Source organism: Poecile atricapillus, chromosome 4 (assembly GCF_030490865.1).
Source record: "Poecile atricapillus isolate bPoeAtr1 chromosome 4, bPoeAtr1.hap1, whole genome shotgun sequence".
Lineage (NCBI taxonomy): Eukaryota > Metazoa > Chordata > Aves > Passeriformes > Paridae > Poecile > Poecile atricapillus.
This window is the reverse complement of record NC_081252.1, coordinates 8,279,688-8,304,612: the sequence shown is the minus strand read 5'-3', so window position 1 is coordinate 8,304,612 and position 24,925 is coordinate 8,279,688. Positions and strand designations below refer to the sequence as shown.

General features: G+C 39.3%; 1 protein-coding gene across 1 annotated transcript in view; it reads right to left on the bottom strand.

The window, feature by feature from the left end:
• LOC131578682 (uncharacterized) overlaps positions 1-24,925 on the bottom strand; it is a 58,756-nt gene that overhangs the window by 9,947 nt on the left and 23,884 nt on the right. The gene's annotated exons all lie outside the window — the stretch shown is intronic.

The following is a 24,925-nucleotide window of genomic DNA, read 5'->3' as shown; positions in this document are numbered from 1 at the left end:
ATCACTGAATCTCTATTTACCAGGGAAAGGCACATCTATAAGTCTTAAGTAAGTACAAATTGGAATCTCTCTTCCATAGCCCTGAAATGTGAAAGAGACACTAGAACTGTGCTGATAATTTGGCATTGTGCTTTGCTGAGAGAAAATGGTAGAACAGCTCGAAAGCAACTCAATAATTCCCACACTGTTTTTTCCACTTGCAATTCACTTTATTTCAGGTTTTCTTTCACCTTTCTGTTTTAGCACTTTAAGAAATTTTTATCTTACAGATTACCCTTTCTTTCCCTCCTTTTTTTGCAATCCAGCAATTGTTTCCCTCCCATTTCACACTAGGGGAAGTTAATTTTCACAATTTGCTATGTGGTTATAGAGGAGAAACATGAAAACACATGGAAAATATACATAGAACAATTTAAAAGGTAATTTTTTTAACTTTAAGAATTGTAGAACTATTTTCATCTGAAAATCAGTTTCTTTGATAGGGATCCTGCTTCCAAGAGAAATTCTATTGTTAATTAATGAAATTTTGCTCTAAAATACCAATCAATTATAATTAAACACAGCACCACTTGGTTACTTGCAACAGCAACGATTTCCCAAATCCTCCTGGGGTAAGTTGTCTTAAAAGCAAAAAGGACTTAAGAGTTTACAGAGCTCTTGTGTAGCTAGTGAGGACATCCAGGGAAGCACAACAGAAACAAGTTTCCAGCTGCACACCTCCCTGGGATTATCTGGCCAGTAAAAGCCACAGCCAGGGATGCACAGTCCCTTTCTGCCCTGACAGCATTAACACATCGTGGTTCTTTGCAGGGATTAAGATACAAGGACTTCATTCACTCTTCAAAAATAGATAAAAGCACACCTTAACTGGCCATGACAAGAATGAGACTTAACCGCATGCATAGAATTCAAAGGGGATTTAGAGACTTCCCAGAAATGGACCAGTTGTCGAAAAAGCATCCTTCTGTTTGCCCATCACCAGGAAAGATAGCTACAACTCTAAGATACCAAATTGTGCAGACTGTGGGGCTTCTTAAATATTCTTTCATGTCCAAGATTATTCCTGTATCATTTTTAGGTGTTATTTTTGTACAGATTAGCTTGTGTTTTCCATCTGAATTCTCAATGAGACTGCAGCAGCAGTGTAACCTCGACCTTTTTATTTTCCTTCCTTTTTAATTTTTTTTTACTACTTAGCATAGATTTTAAGATAGGAAATGAAGACAATCCCTAGTGGTGCACACTTTAGCTGGGATGTAGTTCCCCTAAAGTCAGCCAGAGAGCCCACTTCCTCAAAGCAAAATAATCCTTTGGGTAAATATCCTGGGATCTGTAAAATCCATGGTTTCTAAAATCCATCTCCTTTACTCCATCAAAGAGGGCTATGAGGATTATGCATCTGGGAAGTTACAAAGAGCACTCCACTGTAGGTAGTTAAACAGCCCAAACTCTTCCCTCCTGCAGCCTACAAAAGCAGTGGGTTTCACCTGCAGCATCAGCTGGGGAACTGGGGAGCAGATCCTGGGGACATTTCATGCAGCAGGACAGAATTCAGTAACAGCCTTTAGCATTCAAGTGACACCTCATCCCTTTGAAACACTGAGGTTTGCTGGCACAGTCTGACTGCTTCCATTTGGTCACACACAGTGGCAGAGGAGCTGAGCCCACAAATGGCTCCATTGTGTGACCCAATCACACAGCTGCCCCCAGAATACAAACAGGGGACAAGTGTAGATGCTGTCCTGAGACAAACCAAAGCCAGCTCAAACAGGTGGACCAAAGTCCAGGTGTAATATGCTCCCTTTCCACCTTCCCCACATTTCCTGTTCTTCAGCATCCATTGAAGCCTTAAGGATGAAGGACACAGTTTAAGAGTGAAGAATTAGGTTTTGTGTCCTTCAGATAATGCAAATGGGAGAGCTGACTGTTTGCAGGCAGATACATTTTTATTTCATCTGTGATAACTGCATCTCAACAAACACCACCTGATTTAACAACCTCCTTAAAATGCAGATTTCTGAAATAGGGATGAGGAAGAGCTGAAAGAGCATATTATTGTTTCTGTTTCATTCTTCCTGCAATGTTCTGGATACAAAGCCCCTTCCCTGCGCTTCAGCACGCTCTCTTACAAGGTGAAGATTTGACTTTCCTAAAATATTGTTCACCTCTGAAGCTGACCAGGAATGAAGGAATGAAGCCCTGTCTGGTGGAATCTGCAGATGAAGTCAGTGTGACCAGTGGCCACAAGGACACAACCTGTGCCCTGCACAAGTGCAGTCAGCCAGGACAGCGAGCCAATTGGGTAAACAGAAAAATGTGTGTGGTGCAGATGGGCAAGAGGATTGCAAAATAAAATACACAGGCTTTAACAGGAAGCAGAAAAGCAGAAAGCTTAGCTTGCCCTTACACAATTCAAGCTACATTTGCCAGTGAACATGCTTTCAACTAATAGTGATCTCCACTGACCACATTTTACATGAAATTGGAGAATAATCAGGTTTTTTGTTAGAAATGAATACATGAAGTGCTTTGCAGGACCTCATACAATCTACTGTAACACTCTTGGCTTACTGAACACTTTGAAACACAAACTGAGCATTTCAGCAGAAGTTAACCCAGCTCAAGAGCCCTTGAAATCGGCTTTTATTCATCACCCATAGATTATCTACTCTCATGGCTACTCCTCCTTTTCTGCACTGTTATTATTATTATTCATGATTTGGCAGCAGCCAAGAAATTCCTCTGGGTTTCAGTGATGAAGTGCCTCATTTGGACTAATTGTTTCATTTACCGTAAAAGAACAAAGAAATATGTCAAAGCACATTTACTCTTTTGAGGCCACTTTTGGATATCTGTTGCCAGTCATTAAGATTTTTGGAACTGAAGACTGAAAATTCCAGAAGTATTTTAAATCAGAGCAGCACATGGGAGACAAGGTGAAAAGAGCATCAAAGCTGTTGCATTTCACCTGGATGTCACTAATTTTCCCAGATTGATTGCCTTGGCAGATCTCAGATACCAACACGGGTTGTACATCTTGGGTTGTAAGAATGTGGTTCAGGTTAAGCATACTCTGTTTGGCACCCCCCAAAAACTGAAAATCATTATTTTAATGTGTATTTTTCCTTGGGCTGTGCCTGGATTGGTATTCATTTACACTGACTGCTCTCCAGTCTCCCACCCCAGTGCCTGTGTGGCTAACAAATTAAACCTTTAGTACCCAGAGAATGTAATGTAATCTTTTTATTGCAAATTTTTATGGCATTACTTCCTTACTATATCAGTACTCAAGAACAATGTTTAGAGCCATTTGAATTCAACAATTTGCATCTTTCTGGAGACTATACAGCTGTTAAGGGAATACAAAAGAGACCTCTGTCATTCTTTAAGCTGAGCTTCTTGTCTCATTGGAAAGCCACCTGGGATGCTAATTCTGTGATATATTATAAGCTTTTGTGCAAGAATGAAGTGAGTTTGTTAGCTGCTACAGATTATTAACCATGAGACAAGTAGAAAAAATAAATTTTCACCCTTTTAGTATTTACCAAATTTATGACTTATTTGCTGTCTGTCAAACTGATATTTAAAACCAGAGGACACTTGAATTTTAAATGGCATTATTCTGAGAATTTGCCTGTTACAATAAGGAGTAGACGAGTTCATTTGGTATTTTTCTTGCAGAGCATAAAATAAACAGTATTTTGTGTCATGTCCTTGGGCTTAGTTGTATAAATATTGCTCTTTACCTTGAAGCCAAACAGATTCTAGTTTTTCCCTTAATACTTGAAGAAACCTGTGGAAAAGCCTTCATATTGTCAGTTCTGTTTTCTCCTGGGAATTCACAGTCAAAGTGTCTTTCACAAACCACCCAGACTGTAAAAAAGACTGGAGCTCCAGCTCATGGTGCATGGAGCAAAGGGGATTTTGACACTCTAAGGTAACTGCAATGGAGTTGTCCAGGCTTTCTCCAGTGCCCACAAGAGCAGGTGAGGTGAGTCCCTGTCTTGCAAGGGTTAAGAAACAAAAACAAAAAGCTGATACTGAGCTACTGATGATGGCAGAACCAAAAAGAAACTCAAGTACTTAAGTATAAAATCATCATTCCATCAGCAGCCTAGCATTCTAGGCCTCTCCCTGATTCTAGGCCTGCTAGCCAGTCTAAAGATTTCTCCACAGGGCAGGAAAAAGATTATTGAGCACATAAATCATCATCTGCCCCCAGAGTACACCCCAAAGTCTATTTATTGCAAAGGGAGTCCTGTGAAGGCAGATCCTATAACACCATGATTTCAAAAGGTATTTACCAAAAGCCCATGGCTGAAGTCCAGGAGTGCAGTTCAAGCCCACATGCACAGGCACCTGCCAGGCACTGATTCCCCATGCCAAGCAATCCATCCAGAGCAGCGAGCTCTTGCTCCAAAACAACAAGATCTTTGCAACCTGGTAACCTCCTCCCCCACATCCCTCCATCTGTCCTCCCTTCTCCCATTTCATATTGCCAGAGGCAAGGAAATATTCCACTTTTCACTGTAACTTCTCTAGCTTTATGATTTCCCCCAGTTTTCTATCATCAGGTTTTCTCAAGGCAGCTCCCTCAGATCAACCACCATTTTCTGACCAAGAAAGAACCTGAGGCTCTAGTAAAACATGATTGTCCTATCTCAAAACCTTGCTGAGCATAGGTTTCTGCTTTTATTTATTATTCCCATTACTCCAAGAGTTTCAAGCAAGCAATTTCTAGTACTCTGGTACCCTTTGTGCAACTTTTGCTCCAAGTCAACAGGTTTTGTTTCTTTACCAATTTTAGACTCTCTTTAAGCCTCTTTGGTTTTTTGTCTTTCCAGGCAAATTAATAGATCCCCCTCACTAGAGTTTGTCAATATTTTTGTTTTCCTTTTTTTTGTGTCTTCTGTACAGCCTAATGTAACTTTTTCTAAAAAAATCTTTTTTGTTTCTTTTTTCTCTCTCTGATTCTGCTGCACTTCTGTATTTTTCTTTCCTCCTGGATTTTTCAGTCTCCTCTGAGCTGAGCTCCTTGGGGATACTCCTTCATGGGAATCCTGCTTATCACAGTCCTCCGGGTCAGGACAGAAACTCCAAAGCCTGTTAGGATCTTGCTCCTTGTGTTTATTAGGATGTTATCACAAAGCTTGGCAGGTCTCTCCAGACTTTCTGCACAAGTTCAATTCACTGCAATCTGGCTCATTTTCTTCTGATGGTACAGAATGGCCTTGTGGCTCACTTTGGCTTTGAAAGCACAAAATGGCCCTGAACTATGCAGTTCTTTTATCTTTATACTCATTCTTATCCAATTAACAATAGATACATGTATTATTTTTCTTAATGACCCAATGACCCATCACCTGTGTGCTGCACTGCAGCATCTTCTGTCCAATCACTTACTATTACCCAAAAACCTCTAGGAGAAGAACATGAAGAAGAAAGAAGGAAAAGAAACAACACCCTAAATCCTCCATTTTGTCTTCTGCTTTCTAAACTAACTTAAACTCTAAATTTTAACTTTTTCACCCAGTTACTTAAGAAAATTCTCTAATCTACACACTCACGTTTTCAGCTTTTCTATCTAACTTTAACAGTTGTTTGCTCATGAATTTCATGTTGTATGAAATTCAGTGTTTTTCTAAATCTTAGAACTAAGTATCAGAAACAAGGGCACACACTCTGTGTCTCATATTCCAACACCTAACTCTTAAAGTGGTGTCCCCTGGCTTGATGACATACTGTAGCTTCCTCCACATGGCATTTGCAATGCTTTGATCATTCTCTGCCCTTGTCATTTTGTTCCTCCACTGGGAAAAATAAACCAACACAGAAACCTTCCACTCTAGGTAAAGGGGCCTCCTTGGAGACACTGCCTGTCACGTTCAGTTTTACATTTGGCCTTGTTATTGACAATGAATGTTGGCTACTTGTGGAAAGTGGGGACATAATTCTCACCATAAAACATTTACCAGAGTAAACTCAACCCTGCAAACAAATTGATGCATACAAGGGGAACAATATAAAAGCTACCAGCAGGGCACAGGTTTATTTTATGCAGATGTACAGTTTGCAAATTATGGGACTCAACAGCACTCAAGTTTCCAATAACTTCTCTTTTTTGCTTGACCAATTTTGTTCATTACTTATAGGTCCCTGCAGAATTCTGAGCTGTTATTACAAACATATACATTACAGAAGGAACACGGCCTGACATTCATAGCTGTTTAATAAGGTTTTCATCAGCTGCTTTTACTGACATTTTTCATTTCTCTTAAGCCCTGCTTTTAATGTCTCAGTCTTCATTTGATACCATGAAACAAAAGAAGTGGAATATTACATGGAATGTGTTTGTGGCTGAATATCAAAAGAATCACCCAATGCATTGAAGCATGAAGGCTCTGTAGGCAATTTCCATTCCTGTTTGCATATGCAATCTAGACTGGAAATGCTTTGCTCTTTTCCTATATCAGATCAACCCCATCAAAAAAAAAAAAATCTCAAAGAATTGAAAAGAATTGAAAAGAATACTGAGATACATATCTAACATTCAAAAATAAGCATGCCTGTTTGCATCAAGAATTTGGTGAAATTTTCCAAGAACTGCACTTGTGAAACTGTCTACCTCAAGCTGATGTTCAAAAATCACCCATCTCAAAGAACATGAGCCAAAGCAAAGATTCCCTTTATCACTGAGGAGTGATTGTAAAGTTCTAAACTTTTATTATTTGAGCTAAATAAAGTTGGCAAAGAGATACCAAGATGCCAATAAAGGGAGGGTCTGATGGCTAATTAAGGTCCATTAGGATCTGAAGCAAGTTTCTTCTGGCTCAAGGGCACAGCTCTGGTTCATACAAGCACATTTTAGGTGGGGCTACATTTACAAAAGAGGGGTCTGTGCCCAAAATCAAATTGTTTGTTATGACCCAACCATAAAAACCTTAAAAAAAATAGGAGGAAAAAGCCCTGCTAATATTCTTAACTCACAGGTCAATACTGGTGGTGTCTCTACATCCCCGTCAGCCAAGCTTTCCCAGCAGAAAAGAGGTTGAAACAAGATCCAGTGCATTTTTTCTAGGTATTTTTCTACTTTGGTGGGGTGTAACTCTTCAACATGAGACACCTCATGATATGAAGGGGTGAAAGAGAGTGAAACTTCACAGCCTGTGGTTAAAAGAGGTGAAAAGAAAGTTTTCCTATGGATGCAATCCTGCCGTGATTACACTTCTGTTCACTTCAGTGGATTTCTATCAATGGCCATTCTTATTACACCTCTCTTTTCCTTAGCTCACAGCTTAGCTCTGCTGCTTGGAGTTGGCTTTGTCCCAGCTACACTTTACCTCCAGCAGCTGTGATGAATGAAGGACTCAGACACACAGCCAGCCCCCTTTCCTGAATTTGGGACACACTACAACATTCTGAACAAATATGGTTTCTTTTTTGGATCCCCATAAAGATCAGCAGGCACCATGAAACCTGAGCTGCTTTTGTTCAGCTCTGATACCCAGCACTGCCAGAAGAGGGTTATGCTGAAGTGTCCTGGACAGCTTTACAGATTGAAAATGCCAGTGCCACCACACCTCAGAAGAATTTCAGAAGCTGACTGCTGATACAATAAATCTGAAGATATATCCAACAACAGCGCAGAACAAAAAACAAAGCTGTGAAGGGCAGGGAGGAAGCTGGGAGAAAAAAAATACCAGGTAGGCTAAGAAGTTTGGAGTTGGTGTTCAGTATTAGAAACATTGCCTAATTGCTTTACCAAGACCTCTGCATTCATAGGTCATGCAGGATGCTCCAGAGAGTCTGTCAGCCAAAACAATTCCCCAATGCCCTGATACCTCCAGCCTGGCAAGTAACCCTGCTGCCTACAGATATTCCTTTTAACATCTGGGGGGTGATGATGATGCTGTCCATACAAATACCCACCAGACTTCCTAAGTCACACCCAGTGGCACATCATTGCTTTGGGGCCCAGTACCAGTGTGTAATCAGAAATAAATGCAGCTGGTAAAATATCCGTCACTCAACAATCCAACTAGATTGTCACAAAGAGATGACTAAAACAAGGCCCAGATTCCTGCTTTGATGGTCACTTACTCAGAAAAAGAAATTCTGAGCCTCTTTAGCCTCTGTTAATATAGGTATTAACAATTTGATCCCAGATTTTATCTGTCTGTAAAATGGAGCTCACATAGTTTCTAGGAGTGTTCAGTGATGGTATTTGATGTCACTTTGCTCATTTGTCAGAAGGAGCAGTAATTTTGTTATTGAATTTTAATTTGCCATGGTATCTATGTAAGACTGTGCCAATTGCCAGGTTTTGTATATGTGCTAAAACAGTTCTGCTCCTACAGTCAGGTCCAAGTCTTATTAAAATTAAATGGGTCTTTTGAGCATGTTTTGAGTCACCTCTGATTATTTTAAGCTTTTGTTTGTATCACCAGACAAAAACACCCCCTTAACCTAAAAATAGTCAAGAAATATATAATAATTACTTTTTAAAAACCTGCAAATTACAGTGACATTTAACAGTTTTCCAGAGCTGCAATTTGACAAGTATGTAATTACATCTGACCAGTGATAATCACAGACACAAATAAAATAAGGCACACTGAGGCTGACCTTTCTTAATTGAACTTCACAATTAATTATCCTTTTTCTGTATATTATTTACAATCAAGAAACAATCTGTAATCAATTCTATGATTCTATCCTATTTTGTAAATGTTTCTTAGTTGTTTAGTCTGAAGGGACTGCTCACTTCTCATCACCTTCACTCCTGCCACGAAGCACAATCCATAACCAGGTGGGAAACCTGGGAGATCTGAGATGGTTTCAGTCCCCTGGACTTCAGACCACGGCTCCCATCTCTTGTGATGAGAATGACAACACTAAGCTTTCCCCTTTAGCTCATGCAGAAACAATGGATGTGGTTCATGCCTGAAAACAGTGAAATATATACAAATATATAGCCGAATATATACAAAGTGCTACCTACAATTCCATGGGAACAGTTATTAAGGCAAGCTATGATGGAACAACTATCTCCAAGAAGAACTTCCACTTCTAATGGAGAAGTATAACCTGCCTCCCTAATTTGTTTTCCCCACAGAGCTTTGTTTTCCACCCCCAGCTTTATTTTAGCAATTGATGAAGTCATTATAAGTCTTTCTATTGATTTCAGTAGCCTCCCATAGAAGACTCCAGCCCTGCCTCTGGCAGCTGCTTTCAGTTCTAGTGGCGAAAAGGAATTTGTTAGTTGTGCAGCATTACATATTAATTTATACCACCAGGTCTGACAGTCTGCCTGGGAGGCAGAAAGGCTGTAATTTAATATTTGAAGGTATATTATGGTCATTAAGTGATATGTGTACATTACCTGACTGTAGACTGTAGCGCAGTATAAAGTAATGAGAAATAAAGGAATGCTGGTAACCACACAGTAACAAAATATTCTCACATCCACAGGTGCCCCCTGAGAATTGTTACCTCATGCCCTGCCTGATACAAGTCCACCAACAGTGGGTTTTGCTGTCCAACTGTTTGCTGTTTGACTCACCTGGAATTAGCTAACGCTTCCAAGTGAAGCCAAGAAATGTTAACATTTTAAAGAGCTCAGCGATACAATAAATCCTTATATTGGATTTACAGTATTGGTATCACATTTATCTTTAGTATCTGTGATGTTTTTCCACATGAGGTATGAAAAGTGACTGAAAGGTTACAATTGTACCCTAGAACATGCCTATACCACAACTAAAACCTCTTTTTCCTCCTCTAATCACAAAGCTAAAATGACTTTGTCTTCTGTATCAATCCACCAATACCTCATGATCATCATGAGGTATTAAAATTATATTCTGTAATAAGCAAATTGGCACACCACATTAAAAAAAAACCTACTGAAATGACACAAAAGTAAATGCAAGAACAGAAGATTCTTATAACTTATAAATAGAATATAAATTATATTATAATACTATATTAAATGATAAATATTATAAATTATAAATAGATTGCCATTCCTATTGGATATCAAACATATGACTTTCACAGCATGTTTATTCCTTCTTTAGTGTATGCTCCTTAGGATAGATGTTTTCTTACGGCAGCAAGTTCTGTAAAAATTTGCACACCATAAATTTAGACAAAATCACCAGAAAAGATGCCTAGGCCTAAAATCTATTAAGCACAAAGGAATATTTAGATTCAAGATGCTTTGGATCAATACATGAGTGAAAACCACCTTTTGTAAATAAACATTTTAGAAAAGTAATGTCATGAAAAAGAAAATAGGAATATTCTGTGATTTATTTCCTTCCTTATATTATTCACCTTCCACATTATATATATATGTAATCTATACAGACATATGTATACATCCAGAACCTTTTCTGCAAGAGGGACTTCATATTGAGAACTGAGGCATCACAGCTTTCTCAGCATCCTTCACACTCTTCCCTGTTTTGCTATTGCCTCCAACAACCTATTTCTGTCCATTTTTATGAGACCAACTGATCCAAACGCACCTCTTGCTAACACCACATCTTTACAAATGCATTATAGTGATTCTGAAATTCCTGATTCCTCTTTGACTGAGATCCAGGGTTTCCAATGGCATGTCTACATTCTCACATCAGAAGAAGAGACTTCTCCTTGGATCTGCTTAGGCTTCATGTATCAAAAGCAAACATCTGGCAGCACCCTGGAAATTGTATTCCACCTTACAAAAATTAAATGTTTTTTTTCTACAGTGTCAGTGGGAACCCACATTTTTAACAGCTTTGTGCTCCACTGGCCCTCAAGAAGAAAGTGTCCAGGTTTTAGCAATAAGTACAATTAATTTATATTCCCTAATTATGATTTCCATAATTCCTGAAATAATACACCTCAGTGTAGGCTTAAAAGCATGTGCCATAGAAAGCATTTAACCTTCACCTGTATTATTTATCATCCACATGACTGAATGCATGGAACAGAGGAGCACCAATGAAAAACTATTAAACAAATAATCCTCTAACCACCTACATGTATAATTATTTACATTGTAATAACTTTATGCAAACTTAAGTACTGCCATTCTTACACAAGTCTTCAAATCTCTGCATGTGGGTTCTGAAGATTCTCTGACCCTCACAGGCAATTTTATTAAGCAGTGAGAATTTTCAGACCTTCTCCTCAAAATAAAACTATAAAATCAAACCAAATAACAGAAGCAAAAGTCAGTAGAACACTAAGACTAGAGTCTAAATATTACAGAATTATTTCCATTTTTCCCTGGCTGTTTTTGCTTGGAGTTTTTTATTATTATTTGAAGATATTTCAGCTGGTGTAAATTCGAATTTATCCTTTTCAGTCTGAAGCAGAACAAGACATTACCTACTCAACAACAACAACAACTAAGAAGCCTCTCCAGTGTCAGGGTTTATCTGCCGGTTATCACGGAGAGCCGTGATGCTGATGGAATGTGAGTGCAGATGCTGCCACTTTGACCACATTGCCTTTCCAAACCTTGCCCCAAATGGAAACAAAAACCACTTGTGACATCAGAAACCCGATTAATTGAGAGTGGCATTCTGAGCCTGCTGCTGGTGACCCAATGACTGGGAGTTGCCCTGGAGGTTTAAAGTCTCGTGTCCTTCCCAGGGTGGCAGTCACAGATCCAACAAACCCGTCCAGTTAAATTACATTAGCCTGCTACTGTTTACAACTGTGGGCATCACACAGGGCCTGCCCATTGTTTGGCACAGACAAGCACAATCAGCCCTGGCATCTGAAGCTGCTGAGGGATTGCCAGCCCCTGGTGCAGATGGTGGCAGCTTGACAGTGCTAATTACCGATGACATTAATGATGAGGTAACCTGTCTCTCTTCAGCTAATAAACAGATGGAATATGTTTCCTATTCATTTTTTTTCCCAGATAACAAATTGTTTCTTAGATAACAAATTGTAGCTTTAATGATGGAGAGCAACAAAACCAAATTATCTGTTCTTTGGAAAAATTTGTTTTCCGCTAATTGCTCTAAACAATCAATAAGAGAATTACAACTGGCATCCCCCACTGAGAACAGAAGCAGAGGAGTCAAAGTCAATTAGCTTCCTGCAGCACGATGCACTCAGATGGAAAGTCATTACAACAGAGTGTAAAAGTCAAACTACAAAGTGTGCAGCTTCAGGAACAAAGCAGGCTCAGACAGAAAGTCTAACAGAGGGCTTTTAGTAACTGTGAATTGTTCATGTGCCACTGCAGTTTCCAGTTTTCCTTCAGATGCTTCCAAGAAAGGATGAAAGACAAGGTAAGAGGGCATCCTTGGATCTTGGGAGCCCAGGAAGGCTGTAAGTCTTTAGAAGTCATGACCAAGAACCATCTATTCTACAGAATAAAAGGAGCAGATAATCAGCTCTGTTTTCTGTCTCAGAACAAAAATAATAAATGTGGAAAAGCCAAGAACTCTGTGGGGGCTAGTGAAATTTTCTACAGGTGGCAGTGTTAGGTTTACAGGTGGACTCAGTGATGTTAGAGGTCTTTTACAACCTAAATGATTCTAGGACCACCCGTATCAGGAAAAAATTCAAGCACGTAAGACTGACCAGTTCTGCTGGAATGAGTCCTCACTGCTCTTTTATTTCATTTGCCTCAAAAGCCTGGAGTTTTATATGTAGTTTTACTTTTTAGACATGATTCACACATTATTTGGTAGTTTTAGTGCATTCAATTAGAAAGTAACATTTTAACACACTTTGTGCTGGACATAACTCACTTTGGACTATAAGTCCCCAATATTTTACAGCAATTCCTTGTACACTACAGTGAAAAAACTTATATTTTGCCCTTGAAAACTGAAATCATAGAGCTCTACATGAGCCCCTGACTGATTTAACTTCTCTGCTGGGCCGAGTTCCTCACTATTAGTAAGGAGTGGCTTTGGTACAAGCGGTTCCAATGACAGCATTTGCCTCCCCCAGGCCTTTCCATCAGGACACTTCCCTGCACAATTTCTCTACAGCAATGTCTCTAATTTTACAGAGGGTAAAAATTGCTGGCCACCCAAGATCTTAATTAACTGAGCAATCTTTTCAGCAGTGAGGTACTGCTGTATTTGAAAACACATTATCTCCTCACTTTATGCAGTGGCACACAAAGGAGTCCACTCACTTTTTCATGCATGTACAATTGCAAAGGCATCCAAAAGTTCTGTTTAAGGCCACCTACCACTCCTTTTCCAAGAGTTATCAGAGACAACACAGCCAGCCCATTGAGAAGTGAATAACAATGAATGGCTGTTCAGGGCTAGGAAAGGTTTACACACATCCTCACAGCTCCCCTTATTCAGAGCTGGTAAATAAGGACAGCGTACAAGCCCTACAGCCACTCATTCAGCACCGTGTTGTGACTCCCTCTGTTTATTTCCACTTGCCTTGAGCAAGTCAAGTTCTAGTGACCTTTTTTTGGCCACTATATATAAAACTGGTGTGCATGACCTCAGTACAAAGCATTACATACCTTGTACAAATCAGATAGTACAGTCTGTTGACCATCAAATTCCTTGACTGGGCTTATGGTGCTTTGTCTACACACTGATGACTAACTAAGTTTTGTTGAAAGAGAAAACAAACATTTTGTTTTGTTTTGTTGCAAAACACTACTAATTCAGTGGCTATTCTGCTGCAAAGCAGAAAAGGAATGAAAAAAATTACCATATTTAACAGTTCTCAGCTCTTCTCCTTGGCCAGGATTCTTGTGGAACGAAGGCAACATTCCTCCATGGCTGTATGCATAACAACAGTAAGTTAAGCCACCTGTAGAAGAAGGTCTATTTTCCTCTGCAAAAGAGAGCATGTGGTGCTTGGAACGGAAACTTGATACAGGAGGAAACATCTCTCATATAGACTCTTGTTTACAAAGCCACTGACAAAATTTTAAATATTGCTCCAAATGCCTTGCTTACTTTTCCAGCAGAAATGTTTTTTTCCTGTGCTAACACAAGACAGATTTCAATGGAATGCCGGCTGAGTGCTAACATTTGCTCTTTACAACATATCCCTCTACAGATGAGACCAAATTCTGCTTTCCTTCTCATTTTGGCAACTACTGTATAAGTAATTAGCTGCACTGTGTCGTTCTAAATCACAAGTTTTGCTTATAATTTTTAGCATTTATCTTATGTTAGCTTTTCTTCCTTAACGCTGGAATCTTCATATTTTATTTACAGATACACAGGGCGGGTATCCAACAAAACTTACAGCAGTTCTCACCGTGCAACTTTTGTTCTTCCTTCACACACCTGAAGTGGTAACACACATGAAAGGAAATCTTCCCTCACACTTTTTGCTCATCTGGGTCACCTGAAATGCGCTGTGCAAAACGCAATTCCTGCAAAGAGAACCCCAGTTCATCCCTCTTGCTGCATTCTGCTTCACACTTGGCTATGCACACAATGTGGTAATTGCTTTTGCTTGACTTGTTCAAACAGCCATTTTCATGATGTGACAGCCAGGGCACTAATATATTTATGCCCTTTGTAATCGGCCAGCACTGCTTGCAATTAGGTGCAAAGTTAATTAAGTGCAATACATCTAATAAGTGCCTGCCAGGAACTGTAAAGTCTGATTTAGTGCATGAACTGTCAAGGTGTCAGAACAGTGTGCTAAAAAATAAGTTGCTAACAGAGAAACAATCCTGCCACAAGCCACAGAAAGGCACAGTGACAGTGAGTGAGCTGAGGAAAGGAAAAGCCAAGTCAAAACTTTGGATTTCCAACAATGGGACATGACCCACCTGCATGCTGATAAGTTGTACCATGCTTAATGGAGCGATAAATTGAAGTATTCTTTTATTTACCAGCCCCTGTCTTCTCTTATAGACAACCCTTCCTTCAAAAGCTATACATATATGGCACAGAACTTTTTAAAGTCTGGAAATAATAGTAAAAGAACATATTCTATTTTTTAATAATGCATAGAAAGGGTTATAAGAGGATCTCATTTCATGTTCACAGAGCTAGTTTTGTCTGTTTCTTTTACTGCACAAAACACAGCTTTTCCTCTACTGAACCTAAGAGAATATTTCATCTTCTTCTTCCTTTAACTTTGATTTGCTCACAGGTTCCCTATACCTCCATCACCATTTGGTATGAGCTGCAAAATGTTTTTTTCCTCACATTAAGCATTCAGGAAGAATTCAGCTGCAGAAGAAAAGTGTAGCTAGTCAGCAGGGGCAGAAATAAAAAGCCAGCAAGCAAAGGACACAAATTCTCGACAGAGAATAATGCAGGACGAGCTGTACATCAGGTCAGAAGTTCCAGGGAGCACAACTGATGAGTTGCACATGTACCACAACAGCACAAGGTACCTGCAGAGCTCAGTAATAATTTATTAACACTCACATAGATGGCTGAAGCTCACAAAATTTCCTGTAAGATAGGAAGAAGGACAGCACAGGGAATGTTCTGAAGCTCTTTTAGGCCAGCAGATACAAATAAATTGATGGAATTTGTACTTGCAGAGGATAGCTCACAAACCTGCAGAGACCACTGAAGTCCAAGGACCACATTTCTACCTCTAAAGCAGTCCCCAGTTAAGCTCTCTTTTTAAAATACCTGACAGAAATCCATGTCAGAGAAGTCAGTCTTGGTGGTTTGTTATTATGAACTGATATCTGATCAGGGAAATTATGGCTCTGGATTGACATGAAATTAATAATGCTTGTTGTGTGGTGCCCAATGACAAAGGTAAATGCTAATAGCTCTGAATTCCTAATGAATGCTAAAGTACTCTTCTGAGCTTTGATTAGTGCTTGTGTTGTGCAATTATGCTCTTCTAAAATTGCTGTGAATTACCATCATGATATTATTATTCTCATATTTTCTATTCCTCTGAAATTCTCAAAATTTCCTGCAGCTAAAAATGGATTTCATTTGCATTATCACAAGCTTTGCTTGTTTAATGAAAAATAATTCCATGCAGACTCTCATGTTAAATTGTCCATTTAAAATTTTCCTGTTATCTAGATTATGTTGAAGTGTCCTTTCTTTCATTTATCATTTGCCTCTATTATCACAGTCACTGCCCTCACTTCATGCTACATTTCAGAGAGAAAGAAAAAATGAAAGATATTTTTACTCATATCCTCATCTTTTGCCTGGAAGCCCTTTCCTCTGTATGTTCTCCCTTTTCCCTAAAATTCCTTATTTGGAAAGCTTAAAATGAAAAGGAAAAAAAAATAAAAAAAGAAAAGAAAAAGCTTACTTGTCAGGAAAATATGGTGACTATGTTAAAAATCCAATTTTGTTGGTTTTTGATTGCACTAGGGTCTGCAGAAGACTTGCATGCCCAAGTGAGTACAGTACCAGAACCAGCAAAATCCACTCAACAGCCAAGTTGCAAAAACTGTGGGAAATGTGGGTTTGTAAGAGCATGAAGAGGCCTCAGAGGTGTTGAGTTGAATAATTTTTAAAAAACACCAGACAGACATGACCTTCAAAATTTAAAAGTATGAAAGTGTCCCACAATATAAAGAAGTCATCTAATATTTGAAATATCTCTTCCTACATCTATCACCACTGCATGAAGTATGTGTATGTTTAAGTAGGTGGACAAAAGGAGACAGAAACAGCATCTGTACTTCAAAAATTAATCCACATTAACTTTTTCTTGGTTTACATTTAATTTCTATTCTATTTCATATTCTATTTGTATTCTATTAATTTCATTTCTATTGCAACAAAAATGGAAAAATCTTTTGACCTTTGCAGTTTTGATAGTTTCAAGAACTGATATTTATTTTTTTCAGTCTCTCACCATCATTTTGCTGCCTGCAAATTAAAAACATTCATTGCAATATTTCTGCTAAGAGTGAATCAGTTATTTTTCAAGTAGATTATGACCAATTTTCTGATGTATTGAGAAATGATGGACTAGAAGATAGCTAGATAACTAAATTTATATTGTGTTTCAGTACATACACAATATTTACTTATTTTTGTCTCTCTTATTTCTTTCCAACTGCTTCCATTTTCACCTCATATATGCATCTGAATTTCCTCTCACATACACACAATTCTCCTCCTTCACAAAGTGTTAATAGAACACGTGTGGTCACGATTTCACACTTGCAATATTCAAATAGCTTCCAAGTTAGTCAGAGGAAGTTTGACTGTGTCCATATGTACATTTCAACAGATGAAAGCCTGGATCAGATGAAGAAAAACAATCTTTTTTAAAAAACAAACAAAAAAAATCTTATATGAGGTTATTTATGCCTTAATGATTTTTTAAAAAAAAAAATTCACCATGGATAAAAACAAATGGAAATACTTCATCTTTAACTTTATCATGATGTGGGGAAAATTGAGCCCACATTGAGCATCTGTAGATTGCATCTTTCAAGGCAGTGCTGCACCAGGAGGATTTTGTAAGGACAGCTATAGAATGTGGGCTGTCAAAGCAGGGATGTGCACTCCTGATACCACAGCTTCTTTTCCTCTGTCAGCATCACCAACCTGTTCCCATTGCTTCCTATGTGGATCACCATCCCAGTGAGCTGTGTAGATGTCCTGATGGTGATGCACCATCACCTCTGACCCTGCCATAAATCCCAGTTCTGTGTCCAAGGCAATAGGCATGGCCCTGACACTGATCTCTTGCACACTCAAGTCACACTGAATTAAGCAGGGCTGTTATTTTTAGGTACCCCAAACAAAGGCCCATAAACAAACAAGATAGAACAAGACAGGGATCAGGGATGGGGCACTGCCCTTGCCAGTGAGCCAACCTTCTGCAACTGGAGCCACAGTAAACAGAAATCATTAGAGAAGCTCCCAGACACACTTCATGGAAACTTCCACTCTGCCACCCACATGCTCACTGCCCAGTCTTACCCTTTATGTGGGAGGGTCAGCACAGACTCTACTCGTTTCAAAATGTTTCTTTCATATTAGAGATCAGCTTCAAGGGCCTAGGAGAGGAGCTAATCCTACACACATGTGTCTCTGGTGAGATGGCAACTGTCCCTGGCCAAGGAATTAACACCCCTTTTAAAGTTATCCTCTTTATGCTGAGCTTCCAGCAAACAAATCAAATCCAGCATTTAGCAACTGCATGTTTCACATCACCAAAAGCCCTTTCAGACCTTGAAGCTGTACACACTGTCTGCTGGAATGACCCCAGGCACTCTGTGACAATTGAATTATAAGCAGTGACACCCTCTTTCCCACCCCATTGCACTGAGTTACCTCCACAGAGAGGACTCCACATGCTTTCATGCAGCCAGCAATGTGCTGGACAACAGCAGGAACATATTATTAAATACTTCTTTTATCTTCACTTACAATAGCTGCAGATTTAACCAGCCAGCAAATATTTTCCATTAGAGTATTGCAGCCACGAGGTTCCAAGCCTTGGAGACCAAAGGGGTCTTAGGTGGCTGTAAATCTCCAATCACTTTTATCTAGTCCAAACCATTTTATCCACAAAACCTTGAAGAAAACACCCAGCCACAAGGCACAGCGCAGGATGAAATGCACACAGTCATCTGGGCTGCTCTGTTCCCTGCTAGACCTCCAAGATATCACAGGTTTAGCTGCCGACCCTTCACTACAGTTTAGATTTTGTTTGAGGATGTCAGAAATATTCCCTGAGACTGGACAGAACTGCAGCCAGTGAGCTGGGTGGTCCTCTGCAGTCTGAGGCCTTCTGGGCTCTCAGGAAGTGATTGTGCTAATCCATCACTGAACTCAGTGGCCTGAGCAGCCATATCACCTCACTGCTGCTGCAGTGTGGAGGAGTTCTCCTTCTGGATGAACTGGACTGACATTGAGACTGGATCCTGCCAGTAAATAAATAGTTGTCTGGGTTTTTTTTAAATTACCTTTGTATTACTTTGTGCAGTATGCAGGAAGCACTTCACTTCCTTCCCTGGATGTCTGCAGAGAATGGAAGAGCGGCCTGAATGCAGAGATGTGAAAAAATTACAGAGTGCTGAATCCAAACCTCTTCGAACATGGAAGTGGTCAGACGGGTTCATATCCATTAGCACACGGCTATTCTATTTATAAATTCTTTTAAATCTACCTGGCTATGGCTAATGAAGTGACTCTGAAGTGCTTTGTGGATAACTCACAAGATTTGCGAGAAGGAGTTCTAGTCCAGGATCTGCTGCTTAGCTCATGAACAGCAGGATTAATAAATTTCTTCCCCTGGTTACTATTTCCAACTGCAGAGTACAAAGTTATTTAAGCATAAGAAGATGTAAAAAAAAAAAAAAAGTCATTATTATAGGATCCCTTTATTTTCAAACTCCACTAAACTGCAGGAAGGTTTAAAATCTGTGTTGCTGTAATCAAAAACCACAATTTGCTGTAGTCAAAACCACAATTTGTTTGAACTAGGATGGTTCTACCTGTCACCAACTAAACCATACTATGAAGCTGTGACCAAACAGCAGCTACATAAAAGCCTGGAGGGATGCACAAATTGTCACTGGCTAGAAAGATACCAAAACATTTTGTAGTTGCATACAGCTCTCATACTTGAACAACCAGGGACTATAAGGAGTAATACACACAGCTTCAATTGCCTGAATCAAATGGCTGTGAAGTCAGGAAGAAGCTCCTGACTGGTTATTTGAATAACCCTTTTAGTGGGAGTCAGACACACAGCACATACCATCGTGGCTGACTGTCCCACGTTCAGGCTGGCAGGTGATAAGAACCTGCAGACAACCCAAGTTCTGCTGGAGATGGTGGCCCCAGCTGCCTGCTGACAGAATGGCAGAGGAGTCACACATTTGTTAATCAGCTCCCAGGCTGCAGTGCCAATCACAGGCTATGATAAACTAGGCCTGTCACTTAATTGCATTGCAAAGTGGACAACTGAAGAATCTCATCAGTCCCAGATAAAAATTGTAGTTAGCAATCCATAAATCCCTTTGTCCTATCCTGAAGGCAATATGCAGCAACATTTTGGAGTCTCTGAAATTATCTTTACCAGTGATGACAGATGAGATCCTGCTGAGCTTAAGCCACCGGCCACGTGGCTAGGACACTGCAGGAATACTGTGCCAGGATATGTGAGCAGGACTGAAGATGCTGCAAGCTTGAAGGTGTTTGCCTGTCCTGCATCACATTAACCCAGCCCAAATATTGGAAAGCAGAAGCTCACAGCCTTACACACAACCCAAGGTTACACAAATAAACAATCAGCATCACACGGCTGACCAAGCCAGCACACTGATCGTCTCCCTCTGAGAAATACCTGCAAGTAAATGAGTGCTAAAAACACTTAAGGTCCTCCACAAAATTAGTAATGATCTTCCCACGTGGAAAAATCCTAGGTAGTTATTTGATCTCACCTTCAAATAGTTGTATAGTTTAATAAAAAAAGCTTTTTGCCTTAATGTAGCTATCGAACAGAACCAATATGAAACTTGCTGTGTACTACTGCATCCCAACCTGCATTTGCATCAGTTGGGATCTTCAAACACTAACATGGAGTGAGCTGGAATGGGTGAGGGTTTCTTCCATCAGTTTGATTTTTTACAATTCGTATTTCCCTCTGTTTCCTGCAGCAAGTGCTCTCTCGCGTAAAATGTGCAGATATCACATAAGGCAGATTCAGGACCAGCTTATTCCTACACTGTGACATTGCAGCTCTTGGCTTGCTAAGCTTAGCTCCTATCAACCATTTAAAGATGAAACCAAGCATCTGAAATTTATTAATGAAATTCAAAACCAGAGCTTTCTAACACAAAAGCATATCTTTTTCTTGCCAACACACTAACAGCATTTTTAGGACATTTGTTAATGACATTTGAACACGGGTGGCAAGGCCAGCGAGCGCCTTTGAGAGGCACGAGAGGTTACTTTGACTCTGGCACCACCTACTGACCTGGCAATAAAAGCGCCCGGACTACCGCAGCAAGGAAGACCTCATAAATCAAGGAAATACACCCCGATTTCTTCTTGCTGTGTGAATATTTCTATTTTTTCATCAGCAAGACAGCTTTAACTTACATCCTCGAAAAATATTTTCTTAGCTTCTCATTACTGTTGACATTGATCAGAGCGCAATGATATAATGTAATGGGATCTTCCCAGTCTGTAAGATAACCAGTACAAATAAACAAAAAGCTGCTTGCACTGACTTTGCAAGCAATTCTTCAGCACACAGACACCGAGGAGGAACGAGCTGTTTAGTGTAACTGCCAGGAATGTACTTAGCTGGGAAAAACACATTAAAATCTGAAGGCAAAAATAAAACCTCACACAAAGGTTTAGTTTAGAAAACAGTTTTCTTATTCTTGTCTTCCTAAATATTTCCTCTTCTCTTTCTAGACAGAAAATATTCTCCATGCATTAACAAGAAAACCATAACTGATATGGGAATGTATTTTTTAATCAATATTTAGGCTAAAAATATTTCTTTTTAAGAACAAGTGGCAACTTTTTATCTGGATTTTAAGGTTACTGAAAAGCATCAAAGTTGAGTTTCATAATTTTTTGCCACTATTGAAAATCAACTATTCAAACAGAAAACATTTGTACTAAATATATTTCTTTAAAATATTTAAATCTACTCCTAAATGTTGTGTAATTTTCAGAGTTATGTGGAAAATATTTTGCCTTTGTCTGTATGAATGTACTGACCTCACTTAATAGGGAAACAGAATTTAAACTTCAATCAAAATGCATAAGGACAAGTAGGGGTTACAGCAAATTGCAAAGATGAAGACAGAGGCTGGTAAGTAAAAACTGCTGCAGAATAATAAGAATTGATCACCTGTAGCTCTGGGGAATGAAATGAAGACAGTGAATACTGTCTTAAGCCTGCTGGACATTCAGAAGAAGAGAACTGTCATGCTTGCAGGGCCCACTGATTAATGCTTGGCTTTAGTGTAACATAAGATTTATTGCTTTTTGCCTTAAGTGGGTAATTGAATAATCCCTCTAAAAAGCAATAATTTTCCCATGAAGTTCATAAAGTTAATACACTTCAAATCTCCAAAGAAAAGAAACAGCTACACATTTACCTGTGGAAATCACTGGACATAAATCATCATGCACAAATGTGACTTCATAGAAGTTTGTTATTACAGTGTTTTACAGGGAAGTATAAATAAATTATTTTAAAATAGTGCCTGTGTACACCCAGCAGGACTGGCTGAAAGAACACTGATTCCTGATCTCCCATATTTTTATATCATAGTAACTTCATTGGATCACTGAATTCTCACTTTATATAGACTAAAATAAAATTGAAGCTCAAATTAGCCTGACTCAAAATCTAGTTGTTAGTCTTATGGGAGAACAAGTTCCACATATACTGCTTAAACTCTTGAAATCAATGGGAAAACAGAGAAAAGGAAAGAAAATTCTTATTGACTGGTGGTGTGTTTGGGGTTTATAGGCCATATCCTGTAAAATGCATGTAAGGCTCAGACAATGATCCAAGGAAGTAGCACTCTGTCATCAGGAGTCACCCGCAGATGGGGGATGAAATCTTTGTGCTCCACAGTGCAGATGACCAGAATTAAGATCCTGTCAGACCAGAGGAAAAAGCAAGGTGTCCTTTTCTAGTTTGTCCTACTTAAACCAGGTAGAAGGGGCTCCAAGAATGACTGTACTCCATGGGAATAGATTGATAAGTGTACAAAGCTGCAGGTTAGATTAGCACACCAAAGGTATGTCGCTTAATTTACACAAAAAAAAGAAACTGATAAAAAAAACAAAATTTGAAAGCAGCACTTGGAAGCAATGTGGTGTCAGAAATTCTGCCTCAGATGATTATAACAATAAAGGAACCTGAACTCATAATGTCTTTCGAAACCACACAAAGTGAGCTGAAATATCCTCAAATCTACTACCACCAAACCTACCCAAATCCTCAAGATTATGTACTTAGAAAGTATCACCTCTAAAGCATCAACCGCACTCTAGACATTCTCTTGGGAAAGCACTGAACAGATACCGGGTTTGGAGAAGAAGAAAACATCAGACACTTAGACTGCCACACTTGAGGACACCTGCTACAACATTCTTAATCTTGAGCACTACAACAAAGGTAGTGAAACATTTCGAGCTTCAGTTTCAACAGAAACATTGACCTCTGAGCTTGCATTTTCTCTGTAGGCGCTAGGTAATAGTGGAGTTCAGAGGTGCAGAATTACCCACACCAACCCAATCGTGACCACAACCATTCCAACTCAGCTCCTCAGTGAATGCAAACCACTAAGTTCTGGAGTCATGCTGATGGCTCCAGCCACAACAGATCAGAACCTGGACTCCAGGTTTTCATATCCCTTTTCAACCTCTGCGTTCCACCTGGCCGTGACAAGAAAATGGCCTTCTTGCTACGGCATGCACCTTACACTCCCCATATTACCCTCAGAGGGTTACAGCTGAGAAAACTGTGATTTCTTTTGCACTAATGAAACGATTCTCAGGCTGGACTGCAGGGATAGAATGCATTTCAGACATTCTTCTTCTCTGAATTAATGCACATGGGGCTACTAATGTAGTACTGCTGACATCAGCCATCTTTTTTGATGTGCACTTCAGGTTAAATGGCTTCACAAGGAACACCAATGGAAACATTGGAATTCTCTATTCATAGTTTTAAATTTCACTTTGAACCATCTGGCAATCTCAGCCAGGTATGAAGTAAATTATGGGCCTCCAATAAATTTTCAGGACATTCTCTACTACTCGACACTAGATAAAAAGCACATTTTAAAAATATGATATAGACATCTTGAATTTGAAAGCAATGTTATCAGAACATATAAAGTAAGACAATGAAAGAGGGAGGGCACATTTTAGTACTGATGTGTACTTAGAAAGAATTATCATATTTCATCCTTCAACCAGTTTTAGCATGGTACTGCCTTGGGAATTCTGTGCTAAGAAAAAGGCCAGATGGGACAACATATTGGCCCAACAGCTCTTAAGGAGTAAAGGGATTTGGGTTTGCTCCTATTAGAGTAGATTAATGGCATATCAGAATGGCTATGAGAAACAAGGGAATTGTTGGCTGAAGAAAAGTTACTCAGTCTTGAAAGCAAGCAAGCAGGCAGTGTTGGCTGCCAGTGAAGCAGTCCTCAGTATAAGGCATTAAACAAGTGATTTCCTTTGTTATGGTTTAGGAATTTACAGTTCGTACCCATGTTGGTCTGAAACATGATAAATATTGATTTGTGTTTCCATAAAAAGCCTGTAGTAATTCCTAAAGGAGGAGGAGAATTGCTTGGATAAAGGGTTATGCCATATTCTTCAAGGCTGCCAGTGACCTGGACATGATGGGATGTGAAGTACTTGGGATGCCAAATTTGTGTTGTTCATTAACCAAAACATATTCTTTGGTGTCAAATTTAGGAATTGTGTTAATGCAGCACCGTATGTAGGAAGCTCCATTCCAGATAGCACAGCAAATACTAACAGGGAAAAACTGGAAAGGGGAAGTCCAAGACCTATAAGCAAATTGCAGGGGGGGCCAGTGGATGGAAGTTTGGAATGGCTCAAATATTTTGAGGGGTGAGGAAGGGGATTGAAAACTGGGAGTAATGCGAGATAGCAAATCTTGCCAAAATATTTATGTCTCTGACCTAGGCAGGTTAGATCTTCAGATGAGAATCTGGTTTGCAACCAGGGGCAGCTAATAAAAAGTAAAATTTATGGCTTTCTCATCGTAAACACTGCCCCAGATGTTCAAGCACAAAGTACATAGGTTCACCACCGAACCAAATGCAAGGAAGAAGATCAATTAAACAACATCAGAGTATCCTTTTACTGGTAAAGGCAGAGTATTTGTCTAAAGAGCAAACAGTATATGGTATCTCAAGTGGCCCCTTAAAACTCTCACCATAAAGTTATTGATGATGTTAATATGAGAATTGCAATATGAAGACCAAAGACTACATTTTTTACCC